Genomic DNA, 12,121 nt, shown 5'->3' with positions numbered 1-12,121 from the left:
AGTCTGGCATTCAGCACTTTTTCTATGTTGTCCTTAGAGAAGCCTTTCTTAACTTGACAGCATTCCAGCAAGTAATACCAAACTTAGCAGCATTTGACATAGTAGTAACAAGAAAGTTTGTTTAATACTACAGAACTTGTCAGAGGGGGAACCAGAGTAGTGCATATAGTTTTAAAAGGGACACCATCACCCTGTTTATCCTCCAAATGTAACTTGAACAGTCTGGGGAGGAATAGCTTTTGAATTCTGATGTTCGTCCATCGTTTTCGAAGAAGACCTTAACATCTATCAGGTTGTGAGCTGTCCACAATGCGTCCGCAAATGGCTGGTAAGGCCAATACGGGCACGGAATGTTCTGCCACATGTCGGGCAGACATGCGTGGGCACCACTGTTACAACATTTGCAGCTCTGGCTTTACGGAGTGCTCGCTTCTCTTGTGCTAGTGTTATCCTTCTAGCTTCAGATGTCTGGCAGCCTTGGTGGATCAGCGTACGCCATGTCGATCGGTCTTGTGCCAGGGTTTCCCAGGAGGTGACGTCGATATCCAGGGACTTAAGAGAGGCTTTCAGCGTATCTTTGTATCGCTTCTTTTGTCCCCCGTGCGATCGCTTTCCTTGAGACAGCTCACCATAGAAGAGCTGTTTGGGGATGCGGTGGTCTGGCATCCTCACAACATGGCCTGCCCAGCGTGTCTGGGCTTTCATAAGCAGAGTGTAAACTGATGGCAGGCCTGCTCTGGAAAGGACTTCTGTGTCAGGCACCTTATCCTGCCACCGAATCCTCAGAAGTCTGCGGAGGCAAGTCGTGTGGAAGTGGTTCAATTGCCTAGCGTGCCTCCTGTATACAGTCCAGGTCTCACTGGCATACATCAAGGTAGTTAGCACTACTGCTCGGTAGACTTTAAGCTTTGTAGCAAGGCTTATTCCACGGCGGTCCCACACGTTGGTCAGCAGTCCGCCAAATGCAGAGCTTGCCTTGGCGATTCTGCAGTTGACCTCGATGTCAATTGTCACTGCACGGGAGAGGGTGCTGCCAAGGTATGTAAATTGGTCCACTGCTTGCAGCTTTTGCCCCTTCACTGTGATGATGGGCTCTTGGTGTTGGGCTTTCGGAGCTGGCTGGTGCATCACTTCGGTTTTCTTTATGTTGATAAGAAGGCCAAAGTTATCGCATGCTGCTGCGAATTTGTCCATGCTGGCTTGCATTTCCTGCTCTGATCCAGCATTCAGGGCACAATCGTCAGCAAAAAGGAGGTCTCGTAGCACAGTCTCCTTTATCTTGGTGACAGCCTGGAGTCTTCGCAGGTTGAACAGTTTCCCATCAGTCCTGTATCTCAGGCTGACTCCCAAGGAACTGTTCTGAAAGGCGTCTGACAGCATGGCTGAAAACATCATGCTGAACAGGGTCGGTGCCAACACACACCCTTGCTTGACGCCATTTGTGACGAGAAAGGCCTCTGAAGCTTCTCCGTCGTCCAGAACACGAGCCGTCATGCCGTCGTGGAACTGACGTACCATCAGGATGAATCTATCAGGGCACCCAAACTTCGACATGATACGCCACAGACCTTCACGACTGACAGTGTCAAAAGCCTTAGTGAGATCCACAAAGATGGTGTACAGTTCACGATTCTGCTCTTGACACTTCTCTTGGAGCTGTCGGACTGCGAAGATCATGTCCACAGTGCCACGCTCTTTACGAAAGCCGCACTGTGTCTCGGGTAATAGACCCTGTTCCAGGTGGTCAATCAGGCGATTCAGCAACACTCGTGCAAGGATCTTGCCTGCGCTGGAAAGCAATGATATTCCTCTATGATTGTCGCAGACTTTTCGATTTCCTTTCCTCTTGTAGAGGTGTACGATGGATGCATCTTTCAATTCCTGAGGAATAGACCCTTGATTCCAGAAGGACTGAAACAGTTGAGTGAGTTTGTCAACAAGCACTGCACCACCATCCTTATAAACTTCTGCTGGGATCGCATCAGATCCTGAGGCCTTGCCACTGGACAGCTGGCTGATGGCCTGTAGGATTTCAGACTCTGATGGTGGAACGTCCAGACTGTGGTTGATATCCGCCTGGGGCATTCTATCAATCGCCTCGTTATTAATGGAAGATGGGCGGTTCAGTACAGATTGAAAATGCTCAGCCCAACGCTGTAGAATCAGAGTCTTCTCAGTAATGAGAGTTACACCATCTAAATCCAGTAAAGGAGAGCTCCCTGAGGGCCGAGGTCCGTACAAGGATCTGAGGGCTTCGTAGAACCGTTTGGCATCGTTTCTATCAGCAAACATCTGGATTTCACCTGCCTTGGCACTCAACCAGGAGTCCTGCATCTTGCGAAGCTTGTTCTGTACGGTCCTGCGAGTGTTGTTAAAGGCATTTTTCTTAGCTGATGACGACGGGTCGTTCTGATGAGCACGGTAAAGGCGGTGCTTTTCAGCAAGTAAGGCCTTGATCTCTTCATCGTTTTCATCAAACCAGTCCTGCTGTTTCCTGTGTGAGGGTCCAAGAACCTTTAGTGCAGAAGAGTGCACAATATTCCGGAAGCGTTCCCAGTCCTTCTCAGCATTTTCCTCTAATTGCAGCTCTAAGAGTTGGTTGTCAAGATCTTCTGCTAGTAAAGCTGCTGTATTGGGGTTCCTCAGTTTACTGACGTTAATCTTTTTCACCACAGCTCTGTTTCCCTGCGGACGTCTCTTTGGCTTGATGTAAAGGCTTAATTTAGAGATGATGAGTCTATGATCAGTCCAACAGTCAGCACTCGGCATGGCCTTAGTCACCCTTACATCCTGTCTATCTTTCCTCCGCACGATGACATAATCAATGAGATGCCAGTGCTTGGAGCGTGGATGCATCCAGGACGTCTTTTTGCGAGTGGGCAGGCGGAAGATAGTATTGGTAATGATCAGATCATGAGCCACACATGTCTTCAGGAGTAGTAGGCCATTGCTGTTACATTTGCCGATTCCATTTTTTCCAATGACGCCATCCCAGGCAGAGTGATCAGAGCCTACTCTCGCGTTAAAATCGCCAAGTAGAATCAGCCTGTCGGTACGCTTCACGGATGAGAGTAGGGCATCAAGATCTTCATAAAACTTGTCCTTTACTTCATCCGGATTCGTCATTGTGGGTGCGTAAGCGCTGATTAGTATAGCTTGCTTTCCTCTCGGTAGTGGAAGATGCAGTGTCATGAGTCGGTCGTTCACACCCTTGGGAAGACTGGCAAATTTGCGGACAAGTTGATTCTTAACCGCAAAGCCAACTCCAGATTCACGACGTTCGTCACTGCTACGTCCACACCAGAAGAATGTGTAACCACCCCCTATTTCTGTGAGCTGACCTTCGTTGGCTAGACGAGTTTCACACAAGGCTGCAATATCGATGTTAAATCTTGCGAGCTCTCTAGCGACCAGGGCTGTTCTTCTTTCTGGTCGATCTGCTGAGGGGTTATCTTGAAGCGTGCGTACGTTCCATGTACCAATAATGAGTGGTGTCACCTTGCGGTTTGTTATTTGAAGTTTTGTTGTTCGACCGCATAAGATGGGATCCCCTCCAGCCGCGGTAAGCTGGCCAGGGTTCTGTGAAGCAAACAATGTTTAGGGCACCTTTTCTAGCCCCTTCCTCTTGCTACGGAGGTGAGCAGTGCGGTCCTAAAAAGGGCTGCTCAGTCACTCAGGTAGACGCCGAATCCAGCTGTTGCTTCGATCAGCAAGAAGACGACCATTAGACCTGAGCCGCCTGTGTGCAGGTCCACGGCTACAGCTCCCAGTGTATTCTACACATATAATGAAACACATCACTGAAAAATTAAAAATATAGCTTGTCTGTGTTTTGTGTGCTGTCATTGGTGGAGAGTGAGCAAATAGAGAAAGCACAAGTTGACTAACAAACCTGTTGCCCAAACTATCCTGATTTATGTTGACAAAGCTGGTTTACAAGTAAAGAAGTAAACAGAAAAGTCATCTCAGATCCCTTATAAGTAAGAGAAAGTGGTGAGGGAAATCAATATTTGCTCATTAGAAAAAGTCAACATTGATAGGAAAAGTTTTAATTTCCATCTTGTAAGATGATATTAAATTAAAGGGGAGTAGTGATGTAAACTATTGATCATTCTTCTTTTAATTTTCTCTTTTGTTATGTTTGAGAATGAGACTGAGCTACAGCAAATAAAAGTTTAGTTTATCCATACAAAAATGTGTGGATAAATCACACATGATGTGGTAGTGTTGGTAGCTTTAGGTGTGCTGAAATTAAATCCAAACACAATGTGCTTACACAAGACGGCCATTTGACATAGGCTTCTTGAAACATCTCTTGATGTCACAGTGAGTCCTAGCCAAAACAACACAATCCAAACTCTATTCCTGCTCTATCTCTACTACACTTCTTATCCAATGTTCTAAGGCGTAAATGGCATCAGTTACAAAAAACAAAACAAAAATATTTCTTGAGTGCGTGATAAAGCCAGTGGATCTAATACAAATCCGGGTTTTGCTGGTCTACATCACTACATTAAAGGATATATTCAGGTGGAAAGTACCTCCAAAGCACACGCAACCCCCTTTCTGCTGGGCGGCCTGAGTAACCCTCAAAATTGGGCTGTGCTGTGTCATGAAAGGTGTGGCCAATGTCTGCAGTCATTGTTTTAAAATAACATTCAAAGAGCCTGATTCCTCTGTTGCTTACAGAGTCTGCACATGTATAACTCCAGTGACATCAATGAAATTACCCGAATGAGAGGAAGATCAGGTCCAGGGAATCAAACACAAACTGATCACGTCCAATTTGCTTTGGTTACGGGTTCTCCATATATATAGTATCCACCTCAGTTATTTTCTGTTTTCCTTGGTTTCAATGAGATTGTGTGGAGAAGAAATATAACAGATATCTATTTTATTAAAATGATTTTGAGACTAACAGAACTCCACATAGGGTGTTATCACTTGTGTATTATAACCATGTCTAAGGTACTCAATGAACATACATGTCAGATGTTCCTATATTTCTTTTCATAACAACAATAAGACTAAGAGTAAAATCCTGGCCTCATTGAAATCAATGGGAGTTTTACCATTGACTTCAGCAGAGCCAGGATTTTACCCTATAACGCAGTAATGCACAGAAAACTCAGGGAAAAGTGAAATATTGTCTTGAAGATAATCCAATAAAAGATATAAATAACTGACTATGAAAAGGAAACAATGACAAAGTACCGGTAGATGGCTTAAAAGATTGGTAATGAGCTCTGGAACCTTTGACCACCACCCCATTGGTTAATATCAATCACAAACCAGTAGTGACCAAAAGATGTTAGTGAAGTTTAAAGAAGTGTAAGATAATACAATTAGGAAAGATTTATCCACAGGGCCTGGAAAACATGAATTAAATTTAGCAAGGTTAGAGGCTAAGGAAAGAGGAAGAGTGATGTTTTGCCAAGTTTATTTTAATGCTTTGGACTTCATACTTTTTGGCACAATGGATCAGAGGAGAGAGCAAAATTGCTTGAGTTAGGATGGAGATAAAGAGCCCTTCAGGTGGATTTCTATGCACCCAACTCTTCATCACCATTAGATTTCAAAAAGGAATTATTGTTAGCCTCTTCTCTCTCCTATTTGGCACAATTTTCAGAATGTGGCAACTCTAAATAAGAGAGAAATTTCTCTTTTGACTTTTAATATGCTAATCGGATTTTCCTCCTTTAGTGTAGGAAAGGGAAATCAAATAATGAGCTAATAAGGGTCCATTATTCATTTTTCGGAGGTATGGGGGATTGTTTGTTCATTTGTTTTAAGACAAAGAGCTTCTCACATTAGAGGAACCAAATAGTAAATTCACCCTAGATACAGACTCCTGAGTATCAGTACTTCCTGCTATTGGTACTTATGTTTATGAATTTTAGATCTACACTGAGTACTAGAGATTATTTGCCTAGACCATTCTTTTGGACAGAAAAATCTCTGTTGGAAGGAAACATCAGGGCTGAGCTGGTTTCTAAACTTTTTGGAGCCTCGTGGAGTACACAGGTGATAAATACAAGACAGGAGTGGAAGGAAAAAATGGTTATGGACCTGAATGCACAAGATAATTCTCCAAGGAAGGCAGATTCTTACAAGATTGTACATTACTGATTAGGATCCTGCATAGCACAGTTCAATTCCTTCTTTTCTACAGAAAGTATAATCTGTGTTTTCCAACTCAATGCTAGAAGGGATGTGAGTGAGAAGTGTTCTCATTTTTGTGTGTTGGGAATGTCCCCAGCACAGCATTTGAGATCAGATTTTGGATATTGTGGACATCAACACAGGCCCCATTCAACTGAAGGTATTTTTTTTCCTTTAGACACCAATCAAGTAATAGGTCTTTAGGGCTAACAGCTCCACTCACACACATATCTAGATAAACAACTGTGCTCTGATGGAAACTGGAATCAACAATCAAGCTGTCATTTAAACAGTTGAAAAAAATTCCTGCTAATGTACAAGGAAACTTTCAAGGTGAAGTGGCCCATTAATACCTCCCCAGTTATGTGGTCACAAGGGGAGAAACACTATTGCTATTGGGGCATTTGATGCACTGGATAAGATACAACACACCACATGTTGTGATAGGCATGTTTAGATCCTGAAAGATGTGTTTTGGGGTAGGGGATTGTTTATCATCATAGCAATGGTAATATGTCTACAGGTTTTGCTGCTGTTGTGCTGCTTTGTGTTGGTGTGTCCTGGTCTGTGGGGAGATTGTTGCTGATGATGGTGAGGTTGGGGGGTTGTCTGAAGGCCAGAAGAAGGGGTTAGGGAAAGATTTATTTCAGAATGTGGTCCCCATCAACTATGGGTTGTAATTGTTTGATGATACCCCATATAGGTTACAGTGTGAGGTGGTAGGTGATCACTGGGAGTGTGCGATTGGAGGGAGTTTTATTTCTGTATTGAAGCAGGTTATCTCAGGGTATTTGCGTGACCTGTTACATGTGTTCTACTTCTCCAGTGGAATGTCCTTGTTTGGTAAAGGCAGTTTTAAGTGTGTTAAGATGTATATCCAGGACTTTCTCCTTGGAGCATATTCTGTGGTATCTGTGGGCTTAGCTGTGAATAAAAGATTTCTTTGCATGTCTGTGGTGGTTACTGGATCTTTGAAGGTAGGTGTGGTGATCCATGGGGTTTTTTGTATGTAGTTGTTTGTAGGGTTCCATTGTTGAAGCTAATTCTGGTGTCCAGGAAGATGCTAGTATAATAGTGTTCTAGAAAGATTTTAATGGTTGGGTGGTGGTTGTTGAAGTTCTGGTGGAAATCGATGATGGAGTTTAAGTCATCTGTCCAGAGGATTAAAATATCATAAATGTATCTCATTTGATGATACCCCATTTGATGATACCCCAAAGGTAATAATTGATTTTGAGGTGCCTTTGTCTAGAAATTCTTCTTCAAGGTGGCCCAAGAAGATGGTGGCATATTGGTGAGGCATCCGAGTACCCATAGCTGTTCCAATGGTTTGGACAAAGTGTTTGTTGTTGAATGTAAGATTTTTATGGGTAAGGATGAAGTGGATGTGTCTGGGGATGTGATGGGTGGATATCTGAGTGTTGATATCTATGAATCATGATATTCCTTCAGTAACAGTGCCATGTCCAGATATGGTGGGTCTGCCTGGGTTCCCTTGTTTGTGTATTTTGGGAAGCATGTAGAAGGTCCCAGGGAGGGGTTCATATGGGATTAAGTTGTAGAGTTTCTCTTGGAGTTGTTTGGGAAAGGATTTGATTATATCCTTAAATTCATGGGTAAATAGTGGATTGGAGTCTTCTTTGTGTTCTTTATAGTTGGTGGTGTTGGAGAGCTGGCCTAATTAACTTAGTCATTACAGTTGAGAACTATAATGGTGCCTTCTTTGTCTGCTGGTTTGACCACTATCTGATGGTTAGATTTCAGGAACTATTTAGTTGTCCTCTTGGTGGTGGAGAGATTGTGATGGATGCAATGTTTGTTAAGGGTTTCATAGTCAATTTTTTTCCTGAACCAATCAATTTAATGATCATAAGTGTGGTTTTGTCCACTGTGGGATTATCCAGTCAGAAGCCTCTTTTTTCTTATGACTGTTGTTGGGGATGTCGTAATTGTTGGTTGTGTTGCCATTGTTGTGAAATGATTTCTTGAGATGGAGTTAGCAGAAGAATTCTTCTCATTCTCCACATGTTAGTATGGTATCAGGTTCTGTGGTGGACCAGAACTTCAGTCCCTAGGAAAGAATAGCTTATTCAGCTCTGGTTAGGAATAGTCCTGATAAATTGATGATGTTGGAGGTGTTGTGTAGTATCCACGTGGCGGATCCCAGTGCCATGGTTTCCCTAAAGGTGGTGTTCTGTGGGTGGTAGAATTGCTATAGTTGGTTACACTTTTTGTTTTTGTGTTGGATGGTTGTCATCAGGTTTTTTTGATAGTTGTTTTGGGTTTCTTGCATGATTTCTAGGTAAGTTTCCTAATATTTTTCTTTCAGTGTGTGGCAGCATGTGGTGATTTCTTGTTTGAGATGGCCCTTCTGGGGTATGTGAAGTGCAGTAAGTGGTTCCTCAGATTTTCTAAAGTCCTTCTGTAGATCTGATGTTTTTATTTATTTATTTTCTCCATTTCATGTTGTGTTTTTCTTGTGGGTCATGAGACCTTGTGTTCACCTTCTTTCCAAGCTCTTCCTGTTAGGAGTCTGCTCACTGCTGGTTTGATGCGAACTAGGAAAATATGGCTAAAAAGTTAGTGTACATACAGCAGTTAGATTTCCAAAACTTTACTATTTCTTTCCACTACACTGTGAAACAAGCAAAAAAACTGACAAGTTTCACCTGTTTTTCTTCACATCAAAGCTTTTCATCCACTTCTCATAAGCCTAGTCATGATAACTTGATGAATTTTAGTGAAAAATGTGGAAACTGAGGTAAAGGCTGGTTTTCTGTCTTTAAACCACCCTGTATTTTACCTAAATATTGCAGCTCATATAAAAGTGAAATTCATCCCATTCAGAAGGCCAACACAAGATGTACACACCACAAAAGCCACAAAATAAGACTTATGTGGAACTTCAAGGTGCATGGGCCCTGTGCTACTACTCTGCTCAGGGGTGAATTTCACACATAAGATAGTATGCAATACAAAGTGAATTCCCCATAAGAGGGTTATAGCAGCTGCAGTAGATAAAGAAGGATGGATTAAGACTGAGACATAACCTTCAGTTAATTTTTTGAGGCTTTCAAAGGACCTGTATTAATTCTGTGATGTTAACATGCATTAGAAAGGAAAGCTGATACAATAGTTAAGGTGAGTAATAGTTGAGATTAACAAAACCCAACTTTAGTTCTGTGCTCTGTCACAGACTTCCTGTGTGACCTTGGGCAAGGCATTTCACCTCTCAGTGCCTCAGCTCTCCATCTGTAAAATGGAGATAATCGCATTTCCCTACCTCACTGGGGTGTTGTGAGGATACATACATCAAAGATTAGTAACAGGGGCCATATAAGTACCTTGGGTATTATAATTGGGAAAGAGAAATGACTCTGGAGAAGGACATTTGAAAGGAAAACTGAGTACACAGCATAGTCACTGATATCATCCTGAGAATAACTCAGGTGGACACTATAGATCAGATTTAATTTGAAAATAGCTCTAGCTCCCATTGGCCTCAGTAGTCTAAACAGTGGGTGGAAGATGAAGTAGCAGTCTGCCATGTGACAAGAGTAAACCTGACTCATGCTCATATGAGCCAGGAAATAGAGCTCAGCCTTTACACTCTTGTCTGTCACACCCGTATTAGAACAGCAGGTAAGGAAGCGGCATTGCTAGGGATGAGCCTTTGGGGAAATTTAAAGCGGCTCTTGACCACAAAAAACTCTGAAGGAGGTTAGTAAAACAGATTGCTTGTTCCTAAGATGGGGGAAGGGAATTCCCCTTGCAGTGTCCCAGCCCCAACTGATGGAAGAAATTGTCATCTTCTCATTTTAATGAGGGCAAATCCAACCCTGTGTATAGATTGAAGTCCCCCTGGTAATAAGGGCAACTGATTTCAACACACACCCAAAATTGCCAGTTCTTGTGTCTCACAACTGCCGGATAAGTCTTCTCTTAACACAAAGCTTAAATAGTGTTTACTTTGGGTGCAAAGCAATGCAAACTAAAACCAAGGCTAAAAATGGAACAGGAATTTTGACTAAGTGTCTACAAAATGTGTTGTTGCAAAAACTGGAACAAGCCAGATTCTATTCATATAAATAACAATAATTCCAAACATCATAGACTTTAATGGTCATGAAATGATCAGATTTTCTTACCCAGGAGAAATTAAATTCTGACTAGTGGCTAAACTCCATTGAAAATGGTCCATTATGAAAGTGTTACATTTGCATAAGGCAAAGATAAAAATAATAGGCTTTCCTCACACTTGAAGTGATTAAATTAAGTTAGTCATTCCCCTTAAATAAGGTATGGAGTCTTCTAGGAACCAATGCAGATTTTTTTCTGCCATACATATCTGTACAATCTGCAAAGCACTCATTGACTCACTAGTCAACTATATATATTTGCCCCCTTAGTAGACTACAGCTATTTAGCTGATAAAAATACTGAAAACTACCTATTTATTGTAGAAAAATGAGTGATCAGTTTAACCACCAATAAGCTTCAAGATACAAAACATACACCGGTATAAAACAATACTTGTATTGTAAGCTCTTTGGGGTAGGGACAGTCTTTTTGGTCTGTGTTAGTACAGCGCTAGTACAATGGAATCCTGATCCATGACTAGAGCTCATAGGTGCTACTGCAGTACAAATAATACATCAAATAATACTTTGACTCAGTGGGTTTTCATGTTCAGTCATGTAGGAAGCTAGAATTTAAAAGCAGGAAATGTTCAGAGTTTTTTTTACTCATTTTCATTTTTGAAACATCTTATTTAAAATTGCTTTTATGGATAACTTGTTTAGGACCATGTTGGCATTACCCCTTTTCAGCCTGATCCTTCACTGTTAATGTCCATGGGACTTTGGCCATTAACTTCAATAGGAGCAAGATCATACCCTTACTGAGATTCTGTTGTTGTTTTTTTTTCTTCTCTTTAATTGTTTGTGTGCACTAGTTCTCTGTTTCTATGTCTATTTCTCTATCTGTCTAGGTACTTATAGCACCCCTATTGCTGGAGTATCTGAACACCTCAGTCTCAATAGTGTGTTAAGCTAATGAAAACTTAGCTGTACGGGAAGGTTAAAGAACAATAATAATTTCAGATGTATGTGATAAGCTTTTACTGGGATAAGAATGGACCATATCATAAGGAGAAAACTCTTAGCAGAGAAAAATATGTAAATAACACAGGACTAATATTTCCAAACAATGCCTGCTGTGCTGACTTTTACTCCATTTCCTCTTGTCTGATGGCTCCACCTAATGGGATTAAAAGGAATACATCTGCCCTTAAGGCTTTTCACCAACAGCCACTATGTACCTGTTTCTTTTTATTTTGGGTGATGTGTGTCATGGGGATGGTGTGGACAGAAGTGAATCCCTAGGCTTTTTTAATATAGAACAGCCACTACAGAGGTTTTCTGTATTATGACTCAGCTTCCTCTTATTTTATTACAGCCCCAAACAACATGAGTGCAATGTTATTTCACTAAGGCCTACTCGTGTTAGCTGCTCCATGAACGCTGAAGTGAACTAAATGTGAGATGTTTTACCCAATTTTACATTTGCATCCTCCTATTCACACTCAGTTTGTTTAAACTTCAAGTCCCTAGTCATCTTGCAAGCAGCTGTGCATGGGCGGACTATAAGGCTCTGCATAGGCACAGGGGTTTGCCCATATGGATCAGTTTACAGGATCAGGGACCACATTTTGGATAGGCTGTTCTTAAAGGAAGTCAAATTCCATGCAGCATCCCTGGACATGCAACTTCTTTATATAAGCAATGTGACTGTAGTGGGGTCAAGTTGCTTAATACTCTAGGCTGTGAGGGCAATGGAAGCAAAACGTTCCCAAAGGAGCAAATAACTCCTGAAATTATGCACTACCATGCATGAGACTGCACTATCATGCATGAGACTGGCTTTAAATTAATAGATCTGGGGTTCTTTTTAATTGCCA

The sequence above is a fragment of the Mauremys mutica genome, chromosome 1, assembly GCF_020497125.1.
Source record: "Mauremys mutica isolate MM-2020 ecotype Southern chromosome 1, ASM2049712v1, whole genome shotgun sequence".
Taxonomy (NCBI): Eukaryota; Metazoa; Chordata; order Testudines; family Geoemydidae; genus Mauremys; species Mauremys mutica.
This window is presented reverse-complemented; position numbering follows the sequence as displayed.